Below are 24,605 nucleotides of genomic sequence, written 5' to 3' on the forward strand. Positions count from 1 at the left end.
AAGGTCATTATTTTAGGAAACAACCATAGTTGTCATCAACTGAAAAACCTTTTCAATGAACAATTTTTAAACAAGCTGGGGCGTGAGGGCTACATGTGCATTCTGGCAAATTGTAGCTTATTTCTTTATCCCTTTTAGATTTTCCTATTTGAAAGTCAAAGAAAACCATTGGAAGTTTCCCAGGCCACACATCCATCCAGCTGGCAGCTGAACCTCCAACCTGCTGCAGAATTTCTCTTCTTCATTACCTCAGCTCTTCCCATCCTCTCTTTCTTCCTCTTTCACTAACTGTTCCCCCTTATTTTTATGAAGGCGCAGTCTAGGGTCTCACACACAATCCCCAAGGTACAAGCACATCATAGGCACGCAGTCCCTGCCCTCAAAGAGCTTACAATCTACAAAGGCAAGACAGACAAAGGATGTGAGGGGAAGGAGAGGTACAGAGAGGGAAAATGGCTTCTCAAGCTCACACAGGAGGAGAGCCAGGATTAGAACTCACGTCTCCTGAGGGTTGGTCTCATGCTTTACTCACTAGATCATGCTGCTTCCCGAGAATAGGCAGGAAAGGTCAATAAAGGGAACAGGCTATTAATGAAATGACAGTGGTCGCTATTCAACAGCGAACAAGCACACAGTGGGTCCTGAGACATTACAGACAACCCTGACCCCTAGAATGTGGAATTGCTACAGTATCTTCGATACCACCATGTGGTAATGCTGGTCAGAGGCTGACTTTTAAAAGGTGTCCTGGAAAGGAGGAAAATAATTTAGGTGCTGCTCCCCTCCCCCTTTTCTCATATTTATAACTAAATATGTGACTCAATAAAGTTATGAGACCATGCTGCCTGCAAAACTAACTAGGGCCAGGAGCCCTGGATTCTAATTCCGGCAAGTCATTTCACTTCCTTGTGCCTCTGCTTGCCTGTTCCCTTTGTCCATCTTCTCTGTTCCAGCTGCAAGCTCTTTGGCGGCAGGGGCCATGCTTTACTATGCGTACGTGCAGTGCCTTGCGCAATGGGGCTCTCCTCTTGGCAGACAGGCCTCTAGGCCATCCCAGTGAAAATCTGCTCCTATTTGGTCGAGTTATGAACTCCTGAAAACCCTCAGTAGGTATATGCTCAGTAGAGACTTGTTAGAGTTTGGCAACGAAATTCTCCAAGCACAGCCTGCACTGAGCGTGCGCCATCCCAGGGTAATGGGAACCGAGTAGGACTTTCCTGGCCCTTGCTCCTCTTAGCAACCTGGGGCTGTTGTAGCCCCAGGTATGGGAGCTGAAAGCAGGGAGACTGAGAACCCAGATGGGATGATTTCCCTCTGCTGGTACCCAGGCAGTGAGGAGGAGGAGGAAGAGGGAGCAGCCTGACTGGATTGCAGAAGGGTGAGGAGTCAGAGCGGGGTTGGCACTGGGACCTGGAGGAAGCATTGGATGGGGCAAGAGACTGGGATGAGGAGCTGAGTGGGGAGGGAAGAGAGGAAGACTAGAAATGACACAAGGAGAGGCTGTCATGGACAGAAGAGGCCAGGGGCTAAAGGGCCTATGGGAACTTGAGCACACCCCACATCAGAACCTGGAGTAGAACCCTGGATTTCCAAGTCTCAACATCCCTCTGTCGTCAGCAAATGAATTATAAAGTCCCTGAGCACCATATGTCTGACATGCTGAATGAGGCAGGGGCTCTGTGGAAGACATAGAATGTGGCACTTAGATTTTCAGGCTAAGAAGGGATATTGAATCATCTCATCTGATCTTCCATATAACGCACATCAGAGAATTTCACCCAGTTAACCTGGCAGTGAGCCCTATCACTTCTGTCTGATGACAGATACCTTCCAGAAAGGCATCCAGGCTGGATCTAAAGACAGTGAGAGATGGAAAATCCATCACTTGCCTTGGCAGTTTGTTCCAATGGCTAATCATCCTCACTGTTAAAAAATGGTGCATTGTATCTTGAATGTGTCTGGCTTTAACTTCCAGCCACTTCTTGTTCTGCCTTCCTCTGCCAGGTTAAAAGCCCTTTGCTACCCAGCATCTTCTCCCTGTGAAGGTACTTCTGCACTTTAATCAAGTCACTTCCCAATCGTCTTTTCGATGGGCTAAACAGATTAAGCTTTTTAAGGCATTTTGTCCCATTTTTGTGACTCTTCCCTGCATCCTCTCCAAGTTGGCAACATACTTTTAAAAAAAGCTATGGGCCTCAAAACTGTACAGAGTACTCCAAGGTTGGTCTCACCAGTGCCGCATGCAGAAGTAAGATCTCCTGGCTGCTCCTACTCACTACTCCCATTTCCACATCCAAGTTTTGCATTAGACTTTTTTTCGCCACAGCATCACACTGGAAGCTCACGTTGGCCACAAGAGGTGGCCATGAATAGAACACTCTTGTCTGATGCTGGCACTTATGTCAAATGGCAATGTCTTTTATTGGACCAGCTTCTGTTTTGAGCTTGTCTCTCACACCAACAGAAGTTGGTCCAATAAAATATGTTACTTCACCCGCCTTGTCTCTCTAATATCCTGGGCCAACATGACTACAACAACCCTGCATATGTCAAATAGCTTAGTCAGTTTACTGCTATGTGTTACTTGACATGGCATATTTTCAAGGAAGTCTCAATATTATTCACATATTTCTGGGGGATTCCACAGTGGCATAGCAACTTCCATAAAACTGTTTAGCCACTGTGTCAAGGGCTTTTTGGAAATCTATGAAATTCATGGAGAGCGGTGGCTGCCCATCGATAGACAGGGGACACAGCGGGTTACTATTTGAATGATGCAGGATTTCTCCTGTCTGAACCCTGCCTGGGTTTGCCATAGCCTAGAATCTACTGCGTTCTTTAGTACATCCTCATACACAGAGCACTACACTGGGATTCAAGAGACCTGGGTTCTACTCCCAGCTCTGACCTCCTGGGTGACCTTGGACAAGTCACTTCACTGTTCTCTGCCTCAGTTTCCCCTTCTGTAAAATGGGGATGATGATAGCACCCTCCTTTGTAAAGCGCTTTGAGTTCTAAGGATGATAAGAACTAGGTGATGGCATGACATCAGACTCCAGCGAGAGGAAGGGATCTGCAGACTTCAGGATTAGGCCCACACATAACAAGGGAATGGGAGTGATAGATAGAAAATGACTTGAAGATTCAACCACTAAAAACATTTATACAGATAGTGAGAACATATAGTTACATGAGATAGCGGATAGTATTTTCTGAAGTGCCTAAGCAACTCAAACACTCTGGGCCCAGATCCCCAAAGGATTTAAATCAATGGGAGTTAGGTGCCTAAATACCTTCTGAGCCCAGAAGCTTGAGTATCCATGGGGTTTGGACTCCTAAGTGCCAGAGTCACTTTTGAAAATGAGGCTTAGGCTCCTAAGTCACTTGGGTGTTTTTGAAAATTTTACCCAGTTTTAAATGTTTTCACTAGGGAACAAACCCCTCATGGTTCAGGGCTTCAGCCCAACACTAGCTCATCAGGGTTAGGAAGAAACTTCTCCTTTGAAGCCATTGTTCCATAATTGCCCTCTTTACACATGGGAAACTGAGGCACAGAGCCACTAAGGGACTTGGCCAAGGTACATGATATTTGTGGCACAGCAGTAATTGAGCCAGGGTTTCCACGGTTGGAGCATTAGCCTGGGCCACAGGACTATATTTGCTCTAGCTGTTGGAGACCAGATACTGAGCTAGATGGTCTGGTCCAGGATGGCAATTCTTACGTTCCCAAATAATGCTCCTCGCCTGTGTTTTTGTCAAAGATTTGACTCTGGCCCCAAGACAGGCCTTGGCCTCTGGAGGCCCCCTCAAAGTTTTACTGAAAAAAACCCAAAACTTCAGATACTTGGGAATTTGGCAGCTTTCATTAGTGCCCAAAATAAAAAGTTCATCCATGTCAGTACATTCCAGGGAGAATTGTACAGTCTGCCTTGCCCTCAGTTTATGGTTTTCAGATTGCCCTGGTTTTACTCTTGTGTTGAAGGTGTTTGATTCTGAGAACCAAAGTCTCAGGCTTTTACAGCCCCGTGAACCAGGTGCTTTGCACACTGTACTTCCACAACCTGAATTCTTTTCCACATCAGGCCGTGTCACTCAGGCTATGCCTCCAGGTTACGGTGGCAGGCTGGCTTCTTTGTACTTCTCTTTACAAGTGTCTCCAGCAAGTTTCGTTTTATCTTCCTGCCGCTTTTATTTGTTGCAATGCCATTCTTTGCTTAGATCCCACTGACTTTGTGACAGCAGGAGCGCTCACATGGTACCGTATAGTCAGCCCATGTGAATCGCTGTAGCTTCACTAAGTCAATTGAAGCATCAGTGGTTTACATCAGATGAGAATGCGGCCCATAGTATCTAACTTTTCTTTGACATACGAGCCACTGAAATCTGTAACACAGAGCGATTCTAGAACATGCAATAGGAACTTTGCAAGAAGTTACAAGAGCAAACATCTGAAAGAAGCCTGTGATAAACAAGTCAACGTGGGAACAAGGTTTTAATCTTAGATGCACCACTTTAAATCCAGAGGAATTCCATTGACTTCAGTGGCGTTTCTCTGCATTTGCACCAATATCCCAGCTCAGATTCTGGCCTCATTTGCTGATTGAGAGTGCAGAACTGATTCTGATCTCAATTATGCTGGTGGAAACCTGGTGTAACTCCAGTAACATCAAAGCTATAATTGAAGTGTGAACTCAGAATTAGTTCTTATGGGGCCAAACTCTTACCTGGTGTAAGTTAGCATCACTCTCTTGATTTTAATGGAAGCACACCCATTTACAGCAGCTAAGCATTCAGTCCCATGTGTATCTGAAAAATGGCTGGTTCTACAGTAAATGCTCTGGACAACATTCATTTCGGGTGTAAATCTGGAGTAACTGGACTCATGGAGTTCCTCCAGATTTACTGCTGCGTGTGCCTGGGGACCAACCAAAACCAGGGGCCCACTGTGCTATGCACTACACAAATGCAGAGTGAATGGTGGGTCACTCAGCTCTGCTCAGGACCTGCACAGAACACACTGGAACAGTGAGGCGGGACGGTGTGATAATTCAGAATGAACCCTTTACTCCAGGCCGGCGACACGGAGGTCGGCCAAAGTCTGGCGACGAAGAGAAGGAATTCTCCATTAGTGGTTGCTAGTCACCAATTCCAGATTTTATTACAATAATAGCAACATTTAAAAAAAATCTACCCTCTTCCTCCCCATGGAAAATAAAGAATCTTAAAAAAAACCAAAAACAAATCCAGCAACATTTCCAAGTCTCAGTGTTCCAAACTAATGAGACTGCTTAAAAATCATGAGGGTTTTTTTAGAAAATCAATACATGTTGGATTCTTTCCATTTGCCTCCTGCTTTCTGAGCCTTTATGGTACATCAATAGAGCCTCTTGCATACAGTAGCAACTAGTGACCAGGGACAGTGGATGGTCAGCCTGGTGCCCGCCCCAGTACAGCCGTGCCAGAGGAGCTGCCCACACGGGGTGCTGGATCTTGCGAGCGGCGGCCCGACACGCTGCTGCTTTCAGTTCTCGGTCGAGCCCTGCAGCTCCGCGGATATCCGATTCATATCCACATCGGTGGATATAAATTCTGTCTCCGTGCCGGGCTCTGTACATGTTTTCAAGCTTTCCTTGAACCATGAGGGCTAGAAACTTCTCTTCCCTTCTCGCTGAGATTCTCAGGTAAAACCATGACTCCAGCAGCTGAGGCTTTAAGAAAAACACCACGGACTGCAAGACTCACAATAAATTCATGAGTGTTGGCCACACTGGGCTGGAAAGGCCCGTCTTCCTGTTGTACCTCACAAAGTGCTCTTTTTAAGGAGACACAAGCCTTTCACTCACGGGGCTGCTGCATTTACTGAGCAACACAATGTAACAGCATTTTTAAACAGCAAAGTACAGCTGGCAGATCTAGAGGCAGGGGAAGGGAGGAGACGGAGAGCCGGTGCTAGCCCACTGGGAGCCCTAAGCAGGACTATTTGCGGGAAGGACACCCCCACAATGCCAAAACAGGCAAGTTCTTATAATAAGCAAAAGGTCCCCTCCTGGAGCTGCTTGGGGCTCTAAGCAATTGCTTAGTCTGCTTATGCCTAGCACAGCACCATGCCTGGCCATCATGAAGGGAATTCCTAGCTCAGAGAGAGAAGGCAGCAGTCGCACAGCCAGGCAGTCACAAAACATTAGTCATCCTTGTCTTTGGTGGGAGGGAAGCACGGGTGTCATTGTCTGTTGTCATTATCTTAAATTAGCCAAACCTACAGCTATCATTTATTTCGCTGGCAGGGTTGGTTACAGTTACTTACTTATAGGACGGACTGAAAATGTTCTATCAAATCTGTTTTTCTATTAAAATTAGTTTATGGACCAAAAAAATATTTTTTTTTCCACAAAAAGGTTTCTGCTTGCCATGAAAACTAAAAATCTTTTTGTCAAAAACAGAATGCCCCAAAACTGAAATAGTTTGATTCCGAAATGCTGCCATGATGACTCATGGGAGTTGTAGTTCAGGTCCCTTGTACTCCCATTTTCCTCAATGGGCCAGGCTCCCTAGCCAGACTTTATCTCCCATGATGACTCTGAAATGCAGCCACAATGCAACATATTTTGGTTTTTGCTTGAACTATTTTTGGTTTTGACAAAACCTCAGAAATTTGCATGGAAAAATGTAGATGAAAATGATTTTCCATTAGTTTTTCTAAACATTTGCTACAGAAAAAAAATAGCTTTTTTCTCACCAGCTCTGCTTAACAATACCAAGCTCTCATGCAGCACGTTTCATCTGTAGATCTCATAGGGTTTTACAAAGGAGAGCAGTATCTTTATCTCCATTTTACAGATGGGGGAACTGAGGCACGGGGAAGGGAAATGACTTGTCTTAGATCACCAGTTGAGCCAGGATTTTAATCCCGGTCTCATGCATCTGGCCCCATTCCCTTTTACGCTACCGGATGGCATCCTTCAAGCAGTGGGACCTTGCACGGATGGTGCGTGTGTAACACCGATAGATCCTGGTCGTCTGCGGGTGGGATCAAACCTGGGACCTCTGGAGCTAAATGCATGAGCTAAAAGCCACATGGCTGGTAGCTAAGGCTGTAGAGCAGGCTCATTAATCTCTAAGTGGGCTCAGTGCCACTAGATGGGACAGAACACCACACCCAGGAGGTGTGTGGGTTAAACAAAGTTGTGCTGTGCAGAGGACGCCATTTTGTTTCTGTATGTTGCCCATGCTATGCCTGTAGCCCATATCATTGAAAAGGTTGGATCACCCGCCTCCCTCATTGGGCCTAAGTTCCTAAATGCTTTTTCTTTGATTTTGCAGGAGTCTCATAACCATCACCTGAATGACTCCAATGCATCTACTCATCTATCACTACATTATTATGGGGTCTATGGTACCAACTTGGCTACAATATCCGTCTATATTACAATATCTAGTTATAGCAGCTACCGTTATCTACTGATGTTTAAGCCTTTGACATCTAAGCTGACATTTATTTTAGTCAGTGCTGGTCTTGAATCCCACTTCCTGCCAGGCCACTGCACCCTAGATGGAAAACTCCACAAACGCTTCCAAATTTAGCTGCCTCCCATTGGTGACAAAAGGAAGCCCCATGGTGACAATACTTGATACTGAGAGACAGAGCGGAACTGAAACTTTGGAGCTGCACCACTGTAATCACTGAATATCTTTAGCTCTAGATCCAAACTATACCTAGCTCCTTCTACCCAAAGCTCTCAAAGTGTTCTCCAAACATTAATTCTTAAAGCCCTGGGGAGTAGGTTTCATTATCCCCCACTTAATAGATGGGGAATCTGGGGCACAGAGAGGTTATAAGTTCAAATGGGAAGCCAGTGCTGAAGGAAAGGAAAAGAACTCAGCTTTCAGTCTGATTAGGTCTCTCTGGAGGAGGAAAAAAAAGAAAGAAGCAGCTGAGGCAGATCAGGTTTAGCTAATGTTAGATGATCCTGATCTTTTCCCTCGTGTAGACAAAGATTAACACCTTTTACCTCAATGAGCTTGATGGAAGGCCGAGACTATAACAGTGTTCAAAAAAAGAACTAGATAAGTTCATGAAGGATGGGTCCATCAATAGCTATTAGCCAGGATGAGCAGGGATGGCGTCCCTAGCCTCTGTTTGCTAGAAGCTGGGAACGGGCCACAGGGGATGGATCATCTGATGATTACCAGTGGCGTAGCTAGGTGGAGCGAACAGGGGCAGCGGACATAAAAAAACGGGCCACCTGCTTGTACTCACCGGGCGGCACTCCGGGTCCTCGGTGGCACTGAAGTCCCCCGCTGCCGAAATGCCGCCGAGGAGCCGGAGCGTGTGAAGGCCCCCACCGCCAAAGTGCCACCGAGGAGCTGGAGCGCGTGAAGGCCCCCACCGAGCCGGAGCGCATGAAGGCCCGTGCCGCCAAAGTGCCACCGAGGAGCCGGAGCACGTGAAGGCCCCCGCCGCCAAAGTGCCGCCAAGGAGCCGGAGCGCGTGAAAGCCCCCACCGAGCCGGAGCGCGTGAAGGCCCATGCCGCCGAAGTGCCGCCAAGGAGCCAGAGCGCGTGAAGGCCCCCACCGAGCCGGAGCGCGTGAAGGCCCCTGCCACCAAGGAGCTGGAGCGCTGCCGGTTGAGTAAAAATTAAAAAAGGGGTCTATAAATTCAAAAGGCGCCACTTGTGCTCAGAGGGGGAGCAGCCACTTCTCCCGCTCCCTCCCTGGCTACACTACCGATGATTCCCCGTTCTGTTCATTCCCTCTGGGGCACCTGGCATTGGCCGCTGTCGGAAGACAGGAGACTGGGCTAGATGGGCCTTTGGTCTGACCTATATGGCCATTCTTATGTTCTTGTGAGGGTGGGTGGATGCAGGGGCAGAGCCTTATCCAAACAAACCCATTCTTTAACCACTAGGCAAGATTCCCGCCTCTCATATCCCTCTGCAACAAAGACTGCCCAAGAGTCACAACTGGATTACCCCTGCTCTAGCCCAGGGATAGACGCCAAAGCTGCACGGCTCTGCACAAAGCGGTGCCCCACCAGGGTGAGACGCTGGCAGTGCAAGGTTTGTCAAAAGCTAATTGCAGCTTCCTTTACCCCTTGATCGTACACATTTAGCAAATGTGCTTTTAATCTCGTTAATGTTGTTTGAAGGGAGCAGCGGGTGAATCATCTGCTGCAAATGGAACAGTTTAGGGAATATAGGCGTTTTCATTAGACTCACTTCTACTGCGGCACTTGCTGTTAGCAGGGAATTAACCCATTAATTCTATTGATTTCTATTAATATCTTCCATCTCACCAGTGCTCAGATCCCAAAGGATCCATAAGCCCTTGACAACCATCTATAGGAATCAACTGTTTAATCAACACGGCACAACAAACCTATACAGCTGTTTGGGTCAGGAAGTGAAGAAGAAAATTATGTCTAATAGAAACTAAGAGGAATTTGGGAAGGAGGGATATAATTACTCCATCTGGAACACAGCCAGGATGCCAGAGCTAAAACACCGTTGATTTTGCAGAAGCTTTAATAAACACCAGTGCTTGATATCACAGAATTATATCCCATCTGAAAGACAATGGACCTTTAAGCACTACACTGGACCACTGGTAGGAAGAATATCACCCACCAAGACACAGTGGGCTTTCCCAAGAGAGTTCCCATCCAAGTATCTACCTAGCCTCATACGCATCTAGCTACTCTTCCCCCTTATCACAGGACCAGCTACCTTCAGAGTGCCACATGGCCAGAGGTCACTCTGCAGCACTCTACTTCCAATTTCTCTCCTTTCCAGGGGCACTTAACTTACAGTCCACGGGTAATTAAGACAGCCCCCTCCTAAGGTCCCATCAACTGCCCTCCAGGTCCCAACCCCTATTCAGTCACTCTCTCCCTTTAAACAGGGAGTCCCCAGGCCTTCTTCCTAGAGCTAGGCCCCAATTCAAAGTCCCTAAGGCTTTCATCTGGCAGGAACTCAGCCATCTGGCAGGGCTTCCAGGCCCCCAAACACTGCTCCCAGTCTGGGTCTCTAGTTGTAGGTGGGCCCAGTTCTCCCAGGCTTTACCTGGCTGGAGCTCAGCCTCCCTCAGCCCCCTGGTTCTGGCTTCCACTCTCAGTCAGGGTCTCTAGCAGGCCAGGAACTTCCTGCTCGCTGCAGCTCCTCTTGGTCGCAGCTCCTGTGGTCTCAGGGCCTTCCCTTCAGGAGTATTTCACACTACCTGCAGTCTCTCCACCATTTCCTGAGCTTCCTCTCTCTTCACTGTGCCCTTCTGCTGCTCTTTAGAGGGGAAATCACCCTGATCTCTCCCCAGTGTGGCTCATTCTGTACTCAGGATTGGCTAGCCCTGGCCCTCCAGACTTTAAGGAGTAAGCCACAACACCCATACACATCTATCCATCCATCCCCATGCACTTCTATACATCTGTCCCTATACACATCTGTCTCTCTCTCTCTCTCTCTCTCTCAGGTACTTCTCTGGCCTCATCACTGTAGTATTTGAGCTCTTCATAATCCTTCATGTATTTATCCACACAACATGCCTTCCTCAGAGTACAGACCAGACCCAACGCTACTTCTTCCTGTCTATGTAGATGTTTGTACTGTGCTTGTCCAAGTAGTGTCTAGCTTGTGAGGTTCTCTGAGCTCAACCCCCCTCCAACACCACTGTAGACAACGCTCTACTGCACACAACGGCTACACTGGCAACCTCGTAAATTTGCACATCCTTAAAGGGGAATTTCAGGGACCCATCAATGCCTCTTATTTCTTGTAATTTATCTCATAGCCTGAGCATCTCCCACACAGTTCAATGCGAGAGTCAGCTGACACGCATATATTAACACTGTCAACTGTAACCTAACACACTTTGTCTAAATTAGGGCTTGTAATCCTGTTTGATACTCTTTTGTGGGCATGTCTACACTTAAAACACTGCATTGACAGCACTATGTCGCTGTAATGCTTTTATGAAGACACTACATGACAACTGGAGAGAGCTCTCCCATTGGCGTAATTAATCCATCTCCACGAGAGGTGGTAGCTGTGTTGGTGGGAGAAACCCTCCTGCCGACACAGCAGTGTCTACACCGGTGCTTAGGTCGGTATAATTACGTCGCTCGGGGGTGTGGATTTTTCACACCCCTGAGCGACACAGTCATACTGAAGTAATTCTGTAATTCTGGCCTCTGGCAATTACTACCTAGCACACTTGTAACATGCCTTGGCTGTGTCTACACTGGACTATTTGGGGAAATCTTCCAGCACTGCAATTCCACTGACACCACCATGGTAGCCACAGTGGAGGAACTAGGGTAGCCTGGCAGCTGGTGTTTTCACCCTGAAGTGGATGCCATCTGTGCCATATAGTAGCATTGGGGTATTTCAGCGGTTGGACATTTTCCAGAACGCTGTACTTACTTACACACACACGCAGAGTGTTCATCACCTGCCCTGACCACGGGTTCCAGGTATAATTATTTATCATATGCATGCCAGTACTACCTAGAATCCTCGGTCATGGACCAGGACCCATTGTGCCGGGTGTTGTACAATCACAGAACAGAAGTCTCTGCCCCAAAGAGCTTTCGATCCAAGTATCAGACAAGAGACCACAGGAGTATATGGACAGACAAAAGGAGGAGCACAAGGAAACAATGAGAACTGTCAGCATGGTTGACAGGTGGTGTGCTCAAACCACTGCCTAATCACTGCCAGCCAGCTAGCGTAGTTAATTAATATACCGGTATATATTCCTGTCCATTTTGGACAGAGAAACCGTATTACAGTCATACTAGAAACAACAATGTTACAAAGCAGTTGTCAAGCTCACATCCCAACCCATCCTTGCCAGCCTGTTGTTCTGGGTCTCACACCTGGCAGAGCTCAGAATGACTGAATTTTGGTGACCTCAGAGTAACACATACAAAAAGCCCCTTCTTCAACCAACCCTGCCCGTTATCACACCACCTACAGAAGACCCCTCCTGTGTGGGTCTGCCTGGAGAGACAGAACTCTGGCAGGTTGCAGATGCTGAGGTCACATCCCTGTAATTTATTCGACCATTTGCTGGCTAATATTCCCTGCTTCCCCCCAAAATCCAGTTGTAAAAGCCCCTTCCTACTCCACTTCTAACGAGCTTCAGCTCATCTTGGCAGCAAACCTGATCCTGCCTCTCACATCCCAGTGTAATTACTAAACTACCCTGCTGAAGTATTCAGTCATTTGCTGGTATTTTACTTGCAATTAGAACTATGAACGTGCTCCATTAGGTTTATAATATCCTTTATGCTCAGCCTGGCATTTGGGGAACTATTTTATTACATCTGACATTCAGGGAATAGGGCTGGCGAAGTTAGCATAGGTAAGGGCAGGGGTTGGCAACCTTTCAGAAGACGTGTGCCGAGTCTTCATTTATTCACTCTAATTTAAGGTTTCGCATGCCAGTAATACATTTTAATATTTTTAGGAGGTCTCTCTCTCTAAGTCTATATTATATAACTAAAGTATTGTTGTATGTAAAGTAAACGAGGTTTTTAAAATGTTTAAGAAGCTTCATTTAAAATTAAATTAACATGCAGAGCCCCCTGGACCGGTGGGCAGGACCCGGGCAGTGTGAGTGCCAGTGAAAATCACCTTGCGTGCCGCAGGTTGCCTACCCTGGGTAAGGGTGTTCTTGACCCCAATTTTTGAAAGCAGGATGGTGTCTGGGATATAATTCTGTGATATCAAGCACTGGTGTTTATTAAACTTCTGCAAAATCAACGGTGTTTTAGCTCTGGCATCCTGGCTGTATTCCAGATGGAGTAATTATATCCCTCCTCCCCAAATTCCTCTTAGTTTCTATTAGACATAATTTACACAAATGATAGTTTTGTTCACTCCTGTCTCACTCTTAGTCCTTGATGACACCGGTGGTACAGGCCATAATCTCTGACAGTCTTTATAGCAAAACATGTCTGGCTTGAGATGAACATGTGTTTGTTGCCAGAGAAAGTTAAGGTACCATGGATGAAAGCTGCATTTCTCATTAAAAAGAAAACAGGCATATTGATCACAAGAGAGGTCTGCACACAGGAATGGGAGCCAGGAACACCTGAGTTCTAGTCCTGGTTCTGAACCTGACCCTCTGTAAAGCCTTGGAGAATTCTTCGTGCCTATTATAATTTGTATCACAGTAGCAGCTGTCTCCTGAATGCCCCGTGACAGACAGCCTCTGCCCCGAAAGGCTCAAACCAGAGAAACAGAGAGGGGTCCCATAGGAGATTTGTGCCAGAGTTGGGATTAGAAACCAGTGCTCCCAGGTCCCAGGGTAGCCACCTGACGCTTGATTTCTAATCTCACATTTTATTTTTCAAAAAATTAAATGGCTCTCTGGCAACATCACACAATTCTAAAGCTTTCCTGGCATCTTCCCCAGGAGATCTCAAAACACCTGACAAGCACAAGGGCTGACTTTCATTTTTCCAGGTGGGCTCCACCCCTTCTCTGCCCTGAGCTCCGGCCCCCGCTCCGCCCCTTCCCCCAAGCCCCGCTCTTGCGCCACCTCTTCCCACAGTTGCTCCAACCCCTCCCCAAAGGCATCCTGCCTGCTGCCAAACAGCTGATCCATGGGACCCACCAAACAGCTGATCGGCAGGTGGCTGGTGGGTGCTGAGCCCCCACTATTTTTAATTCCACGGGTGCTCCAGCCCCGGAGCACCCCTGGAGTCAACACCTATGCTGATAAGCATCAGTTAACCTTCACAATCCCCCGTGTGAGGCAGGCCACTCGTTACCCGTGTCTTACACAGGCGAAGACTGAGAAACAGAGGTGACATGACGTGCCCAAAGTCCCAGAGCCAGGCAGAGAACCCAGGGCTCCCAATTGCCATTCCCAGGCCTTACTCACAGTCCCTCCCCATAGGCCACGCCCCCTTTCTGCATCCTTCAAAATCCACCCCATTGCAAGACGAAACACGGAAGAAAACACAAGGAATTGCTGATGCCTCCAGCTGCTCTTCCCTCTAAAGTCAGCCGTCGGATACCGCTGCTCCCAAGACTGCTCATTCCCCCGCTTCCTCCCCCACACCCAGCTGACTCATTCCTCACACTTGCTCTGCGGGGGACCTTTTCCCAGAACGGCACTGCACACCCCATAGCTTTTTAAAGCCTTCCAGCAGGTGCACAACCATGTGTTTTTGTTAGTGCCTCTGATTAGGGCTTTTTTTCTCTCTCTCTCTCTCTCTTTAACTCAGCAGAACAGAGTGTCCTTGAGAGAAGCCAAATTGACAGTCCTGGACATGGCAATTCTCTGTTTCTGTACAGAACAAATAGGGCCCCGGCAGGGCAAGTGTAACCCACACCCGCTCACTTGTGACAAGACACCCCGGGTGGGTGGGTGGACAGAGACAGGGTTTGAACTTGTGACCTCTGGAGCTTAAAGCATGAAAGAGCCAACTCTATTAGTCAAGGCCATGGCAGGCTCATCAGCCTGTTAGCGGCCCAGGCAGAACTACAGAGGCACAAGGCACCCCCATGCGTGGATGTGGGCTACAAGCACTTTACTTACGACAAACTGGACAGGAATTTTCTGATAAAACATTTTTTTGGGGGGGAGAAAGGGGGAAATGTCGATTTGTCTGAACTTCGGGAAAGGTTCGGTTTCAACAAACGTCTCCATTCGAAAACATTTTGAATTGTCAAAAATGTCCCATTCCAACATTTTTGAAATGAAAAAACATTTTCTTTTCCCATTCGAAACAGACTTTTTGTTTCACAAATGTAGCTAATCTAGACTAAATAAAAAATGACTATTTTTTTTAGAAGGTCAAAATGAAACATTCCAACTGAGCCGATCCAAAATGTTCTTTCTGGTTTGCAAAAATGGTCGAGATTTTGGCATTTGGTCCTGATGTGGTATGGGAGAAAAAATTGAAATCTTGAAAACTCTTGTGGGATGGGAAAAATCTTTCCTTTCCAGCCTGCTTGTATGCCCCACTGCAATGCTGCTCTGTAGGAATCCAGCTCTCTGGAGGAGACAGGAGGTCTGTCTCCGTGGTCCACCCAGTCCTTGCCCTCCCTTCTGAGGCTGATGATACGCCTGTCAGCTACTGCAATCTGCAGTGATGGTTTAATGATCCTTTAGCAACTGGACTGAGATTCCCTTATTCATTGCACGTAGTCCGTCAGGTAGACATCAGATGCTAACAACCACCAATCTCGACCAATCAGCTCTGTATTTAAAGGGCCTGTCCTCTCACGTACACTAGGATAAATCTGAAGTCAGAGCTACACTCGTGTAAAACTAGAGCGAAAATAGAATTAGCCCCATTGGCGCAACAGCCTTATTAATAATGACTTGAGCCATCCAGTGGCCCTTTTTCTTAGTCTTAGCCTCCTTCAGTTCAGGGCTTGCAAAGGGAGAGGCAAGAGGTGCGTGGTACTCCTCCAAGCTCCACCCACAAACCCACTTGTGACAACAAGTTGAGTTGCTGTGCACAGTCGATTGTGCAGATGTGCAAAAATACGACCAAGCGTACTTCACTGGTCTCCTCGGGCTGGCATCCCCTCCATGAGCTTCAGAGACACCCAGGCTCAGCTACCACAGACAGCGGAATGCCAGCTGCGTTTTCTTTTTCTTCTTTGTGGCCAGGGTATATTGCTGTGTGGCAGATTAAACTCACCCTTCACAGGATGTACGCCTCCCCGAGCACTGAAATCGGGTGTAGCGTTAAAAATCTATCCACGGACAACTTTTTGCCAGTCCCGTCTGTGACATGCCTTGCTCCCCTAACATTTCCCATCCTTCGATAATTCTCTCAGGGTCATTTCTGACATCACCCTTCAAGACATCAACTTGGAAAGGATACAGACTCGGTGGTCCTGCACTGCTTGAAGAAAGATGCCTTGTGTGAATGTACTAGTGATCCCACATACGATTTGTACCTATTTAAAAAATAAGCAACTGTGTTTTAACCAATATTCCCCATCTGTTTACACAAGCCCATGTGAATATTATTACACACATTTATTTATTAATTTTGATCGCACCTTTGTTTTATACCACAGTTGCCCCATTGCCTTCACTGGGGTTACTCACCCTGGTGTAGTGAGAAGAGAATCACACCCTAGGTCTGCCTATGTATTAACATAGATACGTATCAAGCTGACATATTTTCCAGCTGGGTTTTGACTCTGAGCCGCTTTCCTAAGAAAATCCCCAAAGTGGATTTTCACTCCTGTCCCTCCATCTCACGCTCAGAAAGAACCGCCCGTCGGCTTACGAGAAACCAACACAAACAGCGCTGAAGCAAGAGAGGTTCTGCGGAGCGGAAGGTCAGAGAAAACCAGTTCTATACTGTTCCAATCATTCTGCTGTTCTGGCTCCTGCCCCCTTCCTTGGATTTGTGCACATGTAACTGAATCAGACCACCCACGGAGAAGGCTCCTTTTTGTGCCACTCATGTTCCTGTTGTCCTACAAAATTTAAACATCTCCCACCCCTTCCTGCTATAACAACCAAGCTCCGCTCTTGGCTCGGAAAACACAATCTTATCTCGACAAACCACTCCAGCCCGACACACCTAGGTTTCCATCTCTCTCTTCTGGCTTTAATGAAGAGCCCATTTCTTTTCAGAAGCAGGACGGAGCCCAGATTAAAAGGAACTTTTAGCTGCCAGCGATATTACCCTCCCTTGCCCTCTGAGTTTCTGTCCTTCTTGCATTTTCTATTGAGCACGGAGCTGAATGGCGAAATGAAAACTGAACTTCCCAGCTGAGACCACAGATGCTTGGTTGTGCATACCTTGGGGAAAAATGTGTGTGATTTCCATTTTGGCCAATTATTATGCGTGGGGAATCTTTTATCCCGGGGCGGAAGGTAGATAGTGTGTGTGTGGTGGAGAGAGCTTCCAAAGGGTTGATTTATCTTTTAAAGGAACAATGTCGGTTTAGAAATATTAAGCCAGATCCTCAGCTGGTATTAATCAGCATTGCACCCTTGCAGTCAGCAAGGTTTTGCGGCTGAGGACCTGGCCTAGTATATATTAAAGAAGGAAAAATTCCTGTGTACCACGTGACTTACTGCTGTTTGTTTCCTTTTTGCCTTTCTCTCAGCTTGCCCAATGGAAATCAAAGAGTCAGTCTTGCTTATATGACAGGTGAGTCTACACGATCATGCCGTGCTGCTGTAGAACGACTGGTGAAGCCAGCAGAATTACTCCACTTCCACGAGGGGTGGAAGCTATGGCGGCGGGAGAGCGTCTCCCCCAACACAGTGCGGTGTGGACACCTCTTTAAGTCAGTGTAACTTACGTTGCTCGGGGATGTGTGGCTTTTTCACACCCTTGAGCGACGTAACTTACATCGACTTAAGCAGTAGTATAGACAAGCCCTATGTGAGCAAAATTCATCCCTGTGCATTGGCCCAGCCAGGGTCCAGGCCCCACTTACATGCTCTTCAATGTGTGATGTTGCACAGCACAGGTGCAGAGAAGTTGGATAAAAATATAAAATACTCCTGCAGGAAGATTGCAATGTAACACTACTTCGTGTCTTAGAACTCCTAACGATAACACACAAGAACGCCAAACCACAGAGAGACAAAGCAGGCTGTTCCCTAAAACTGAGAGGCACAACTCACCCGACCTTACTACCAGGAGCAGCAGAAGCTCCCTAAAATGGGGGGCCACCAGTGCCCAAACCATAGCCCCACCCCACACTACCCATTCCCCATGGCCCCGCCCTTGCACCGCCCCTTCTCTCCAAGCACCCTGCCTTGCACTGCCCCTTCCTGCCTCTTCTTCCCAAGATCCCGCCCCCGCTCACTCCTCCCCTCCCCCTCCCACTCCCTCCATCACTCGCCTTTATGTAGGGTGACCAGACAGCAAGTATGAAAAATTTGGGGGGGGGGGGAATAGGAGCCTATATAAGAAAAAGATCCAAAAATTGGGACTGTCCCTATAAAATCGGGACATCTGGTCACCCTACCTTTATGGCCAGTAAAAAGTGATGGGGCCATGGCCCCCCCCGACACCTCCGCCCCCATTCCCAGTGCCCTTGCTTGCTATAGGCTATCTGCCTGCAGCCCAACTCTGATCATGTGCTTTCCCTGCCTGCCTTACAAATTAAAGTCACAGGTTTCCATACACCAGAAAATGGGGCATAGGTCAGGGTGACCAGATAGCAAGTGTGAAACATTGGGACAAGGGATGGGTACTAATAGGCACCTGTACAAGACAAAGCCCCAGATATCGGGACTGTCCCAATAAAATCAGGACATCTGGTCCCCCTAGCATAGGTCTTGTGCCGGGTCTTTGCACAAGCATTAATGTCACCCTCTAAGCATTACTTATTTTGACCGCTTTTGTTTCTAGTCAGTTTCACTTTCCAGTTCTCATGCATTCCTTTCTTTAACTCTCATCCTTTTTCACTCCATCACCCCTCTGCTGAACGTCAGCCTGGGGCATATCTAAAACTCAAGGTCTGACCCTGCAAACATTTATTACTCAATAAAGGCCCCGATCCTGCAAGCTGCTCTGTGTGGATGACTCCTGCAGCCCCACGCAACCCCACTGAACAGAGCAGGATTGGGGCCAGCGTGTTTGCTACTCTGAACAATTCAACTTGAGTCCCTTAATGTCAGCAGTGTTAGGCTCTGAGCTGATAAACTGTTTGGGGGCAGGAACTGCATCTTTTTTGGTTGCCTGTGAAGCATCCGGCACAGTTTTAGACACCGTAAACTAAACCAGTAATAAATAATGATGTACTAGCCCAATGTCGGCATTTCAAAGGCTTTAGAGGCACTGGGGTTCTTGAAAAAGAAGGGGGAAAAAAACAAAACTCTTTCCCCACTGGAAAAAAAAAAACCCAGGCAAATATTTCTGTAAGTTTTGTAAAATCTCATTTCCTCCCTGCAATCAACCTAAAATCTGGGTCAGATCTCCCCTATAAACACAGGAAAAGCCCCCCGTGGTGTGGCTCCAGGGAGGTCCCTGGAATGGATCTGACCCAATGTTGCTTTGGGGGTGTAGCGAACTCCAATTCTTTTTCTTGTCTGCTAGCAAGCACACAGGCTCATGAATGCGAAGGGTGTGAGAAGGGCCCCGCTGTGCGCAGCTGAGGCTAAGACTAATTATTCCTTTCTCCATGTAGATTGAACAGCTGTGTGTGGGGGTGGAAGGGGGGGGGCTGCAGAGCTCCACAGATCATTCATTTGCCTTATCCCCTCTGGGAGGGGGCAAAGTTCAGACAGCCCAGTAACACTATTCAGCTCTTACTTAGCAGAGACATCACATTCCCTTTTACCCTAATAAAGACACTAAGCCTCTCCTCTCCTCTTGCCTTCCTGATTAACATCAGCTATGCTCTGGCTAGGAAGGATATGTCCACACTGCAGCTGGGATCGAGCTTCTGGCCTGGGTAGATAGACTCGCTTAAGTTAGCATGCTAAAAACAGCAGTCTGGATGTTGCACCTTGGTCTAGCTGCCTGAGTCCAAGGGTGCTCGACCCCGAGTCCACGCTTGGAGGTTAGCCTGAGCCACCACCCCTGCCACAACGGAAACGCTGCTATTTTTAGGGCAAGCTAGCTCAAGCAGAACAGATACAGAACTGCCCGGGCTGGGTGGCTTGCCCCCAGCTGCAGCATAGATGTACCTGAGGAGCACCACTGTCAAAACATCCCCTGCCCTTCTGTATCAAAGCCTCATTTGCAGCGTTCTCCTTTGCCCTGCGTTTGTCTTTTCTCATTTGTGAGCCATCAATTTCCATCTTCCCTTGGGTTTCAAAGGCAGTGGAAGCCAGCTACATCCCTGGACTCTAATGAAAAGGCATGTAAAGAAGGCAGCTGGGGTGGTGGTTTCACCAGTGTGGACACGTGACTAGTAGGTTCTGCGCTAAAATCACTGACTCATTGTACCGTGGATAGGCTAACAGAGAGGGGCAACTTTTAATCGCGGCTGACCTGGATTGGAGGTGATAAGCAAGAGGAGACTGATGTCTTATCCCCAGCACCGTCCACTTTCCCCATCCTCTCACCTCCAACCTCTTTCTGCTATGCACTTCCTGTTCCTCTGCGACAGAAGGCGTGATTCCCAGTTACTCCGACACCCCGCTGTGCATGCTAGAAATGCAACGGGACCTTAATGCAGGTGTAAATTAAGGCCTGGGCAGTGGAAAGGAGCCTACGCTTGGCTGAGAATTCAGGCCAAAAGGATTGGAAAAGAACCCCGGGTGATGGGGCTAAATGACATACCTCTGGTAGTTTTCAGAGTAACAGCCGTGTTAGCCTGTATTCGCAAAAAGAAAAGGAGTACTTGTGGCACCTTAGAGACTAACCAATTTATTTGAGCATGAGCTTTCTGTGGCTTCCTAACTGCTGGGTTGTGGGGATACAATGAGACAATGGCTAGACAGGCCCCGGCTGTGGGGCTGATGAACAGCAATGGTACACCCAGAGGGCTGTAGGAACGCAGTGGAAGTTACAGGCATATGAATTCTAGTTCACTGCTTAGCTTTATTCCTTCTGGGGCTATCTGACTTGCAAGATCTATTTGATCAATGGTGTTTTTATTGGCTTTGTTACTTAGATCTGAGGTGTCAGACTGCTCAGAGAATCAGAAGGTGTTAGATTTTTTCCATGCCCAAAGAGAAGCCCTGTTCTTTCAGTTTCAGGGACCTTTATTTTGTACGAAGTCTATAAATGAGGGAAGGATAAAAGTCAGCATCTCACAGAGTGAGTGCAGTGTGTTTGGGTCTCCTCTGAAGCAATCTGCTCTGAACTCAGTGCAAAATGGCTGCTGCTAGAGGTTGTTGGAAAATGGAAATACTAGGATTTGGAAATACTGTACTCCCACTGTGCCTCATGGGAGCTGTAGTTTGAGTGCCTCGTGCTCATTCTCATCTGTAGACCAGACTCCCTAGTTGGACTACATCTCCCATGATGAACCACCATCTTCCCTCTTGGCGAGGGGAAGCGGTACATCACGAGAGTTCCTGGCCATGGTGCACTATGGGAAATGTAGTCTGGCTAGGGAGCCTGGCCCATAGAGACCAGGGACATGAGGCAATCAAACTAAAACTCCCATGAGGTACTGAGGTTACAGAAATACACCACTTTTCATGAAAACATGTGTTTAGTCTCAAACCCAATTTTCTGTCCACATTGTTTTTCAAAAAGAAAAGGAGGACTTGTGGCACCTTAGAGACTAACCAATTTATTTGAGCATGAGCTTTCGTGAGCTACAGCTCACTTCATCGGATACTCACTGAGCTTATGCTCAAATAAATTGGTTAGTCTCTAAGGTGCCACAAGTCCTCCTTTTCTTTTTGCGAATACAGACTAGCATGGCTGCTACTCTGAAATCATATAGAATCATATAATATCAGGGTTGGAAGGGACCTCAGGAGGTCATCTAGTCCAACCCCCTGCTCGAAGCAGGACCAATCCCCAATTTTTGCCCCAGATCTCTAAATGGCCCCCTCAGGGATTGAACTCGCAACCCTGGGTTTAGCAGGCCAATGCTCAAACCACTGAGCTATCCCTCCCCCCATCTGTCATTGTTTTTCAATTAGCCCTAGTGCCTTCCTCTGCAGACAACACAGCATAGGCACGGAATTTTATTTTTCCCTGGGGGTGCTCCACCCCTACTCTGCCCCAAGGCCCCGGCCCCACTCCGTCCCACCCCCACTCCATCTCTGGCCTTCTCCCAAAACCCCACCCTCGCTCTGTCTCTTCCCACCCCAACCCCTCCCCCCAAAGCCTCCGCCAGTTTGTTGCTCTCTGCCCCCCCCCCAAGAGCCGCCCCCCCAGTTGTCAAACTGCTGATCAGTGGCACTGCCAGACAGCTGTGGCTGATGGGTATTGAGCACCCACCATTGCCCCCCAAATAACAGTTATATCGCTAAATACACCACCAAGAGGACTCCAGCAGTACCAGGGTCTCGTACCAGCAGCGCTAACGCTGTCCTCAGATGTCTACGAAGGGGGATTGTATGTCCAGCAAAACCTGGGATGGAGTGGTAATAATAATTCCACTTTAAATAGGCCTGGGGGTCACTGAACCTGGAGTTCTGTGGGCAGTTCTGATCTCCCCAGCTGTGGAGGATTAATCCACACCCAGCTCATGGCTGTCCAGTGGCATGGAATGAGTCTGTTGGTCTCAGACCGGTTCCTAGTGGCCCCGTGTCTGTACCACAAAAACCACCTCTCCAGCGGACTCTTCTGGGCTGTCTCAGCAGAGAAACCAAGAGCCGGATGGGCATGGAGAGTGAATTCTTCTTTCGTGCCAAGGCGTGGCCCCTGCAGGTTAATGTTTAGGCACATCGATGGGCTAGCAGGAGGGGACATTGCAGTGCCACTCCCCGTGTGCTGACCCGTCTGTGCGTAAACACTGGGCATCGCTCAAACACTACATTCTCTCGCCCTGGTACATACACAAATAATTTAGAAAAACTATAGGGTAGCTGCTGTAGGCAGGGAGTGCGCGCCAGAGCCCCAATTGGTGTAAACAGGCGTGGCTCCATTTGCACCAACAGGGCCAAATCCCCAGCTGGTGTAAATAGGCAGAGCTCCTTTGGCATCAATGGGACAGATCCCAAGTGGGAGTAAATAGATGCAGCTTCACTAGAGTCAGTAGGCTGCTCCCCAGCCGGTGTAAATCAGTGTCGCTCTGTTGGAGTCACTGGACCGCTGGTGTAAATCACTGAAGCTCTGTTGCGCTCAGTGGAGCCAGGCCGCAATACACCTGTGGAGACTCTGGCCCGTTGCCTTCTCTCTGTGTGGGCAGCGCTTTGCTTAGCATGCCGTGGACACTACCAGAATAGCAATGAATAAACAACCGTCATAGAGGAAATACAAGAAACAGCAACAAGAATGATACAGGGATGAGAGTTATACTTTATAGAGTTACACTTTATAGAGTTTAGGGGAAAGAAAGACCCCAGGGAGGTATGATGACAGTCTATAAATAACCGTCTAAAGGAAAGAAAGAGCTCATTCACACTCCCAGAAAACAGGAGGACAAGGAACCATGGCCTGAAGCTAAGAAAGGGAAAGTTTAGACAGCATATTAAGGAAAACGTTCTTCGCAGATAGTGAAGATCCCCCCCCCGGAAGCAGAGGCCACACAAGAAGGCCAAGATACCATTTAAGTCCAACTAAAGCCAATCACAGGCCTTGTCCTGGCTTGCTGCACGGGGAGATTGTACCCAGTAAGAGTAACGTAGCACTGAAACCAACTCCGGAAGGGAGACGGGTCATAACCCCATCACACCTGAGATTCAAGAATACAGTTGTGGTGAGGCAGTCAGTATCACCAACCCCAAACATTCAAAAATCACGAACCAGGCCTCACCCCAAATCAGGAGATTGACTTAAAATCATGAGATTTTAAAAATAAAATAAGATGTTTATTTCTTTTTACTAGCCTTCTGGGTTTTGACCCTTTTGACCCTTTCCCGTTTTCCAGCCTTTTCCCATAACTGTGAGGCCTGAAAACTTACCTTAAAAAAAAAAAAAAAAAAAAAGAAAGCTGAGAGTCCCATGTGATCATGTCTCCATATGCTGGGGACATAATAAAAAAAAATCTTCCAATATCACAACCCTCATGATGAAATTGTGAGAGATGGAAACACTGTGCTGGGGTGTGCCTGGATGGCCCAAATCATCTTTCCTGCCCTGCTGACCTAATGAGGATGATCTGTCCCTACCCCAATGTGCAAAAAAAGCCCATATTGATGAGGAGCGAACCTCAAAAGGCAAGGACAATCGGAGCGATGTTATTTAACCAACTGGTAGATGGAACTGACAAGCAAAGATCACATTAGCTCTCCAGCAGTGCAACAAAACACACACTTGTAAGAGTCCATCATTGGTAAAGGGAATTGTTGCAGGTGGAGGGAAAAATTCATGACCACCAACACTTACCAACTAAATGTGTAGATACCCATTGCCTACCATGCTGACCAATAACGTTGCACTGTTGACTTGTACTCCAGTCTGTATCCACCTGTGGTCTCTTGTCTTAGATTGCTAGCTCTTTGGGGAAGGAACTGTCCTTTTGTTCTGTACAGTGCCTAGCACAATGGGGTCCTTTCCCATGACTGAGGTTCCTCGGTGCTACCACAATGCAGATAATAACAAATCACGCTCCCCTTACTATTGGGATAAGTCCCATTGGCTGTGATGATACTATTTGCATTTCATGCTAGTGCAGCTGGAATTGTGCCACACAGATTAACTCCCCTCTGTAAGAGAATTGTTGGAGCTAGTCGAAAAAATTGAAAACTAGTTTCATGAAAAAGTTAAACATTTTCAAGGCGTTTCATTATGAAGGGTTCAAAACGGGCTCATTTTAAAATTAAATTGCTCTGATTTTTCATTATAAATGTTATTGTAACTGTTATAGAAATTTTTCATCGATCAGAAGCCAGTTTTCATTCAATAAAAACTACCTCAAAACCTTTTTGATAAAAAAAAAATGTAAATGATGAAAAAAATAGCGAGCTCAATTCGGTGGGTGAAGTAGTATCTTTAATTGGACCAACTCCTGCAGGGGAAAGAGACCCACTTTCGAGCTACATGGAGCTCTTCTTCAAGTTGGCACTGCAACTAAAGATAGTGCCTTTTTTGAGT

The sequence above is a fragment of the Eretmochelys imbricata genome, chromosome 4 (assembly GCF_965152235.1).
Source record: "Eretmochelys imbricata isolate rEreImb1 chromosome 4, rEreImb1.hap1, whole genome shotgun sequence".
NCBI lineage: Eukaryota > Metazoa > Chordata > Testudines > Cheloniidae > Eretmochelys > Eretmochelys imbricata.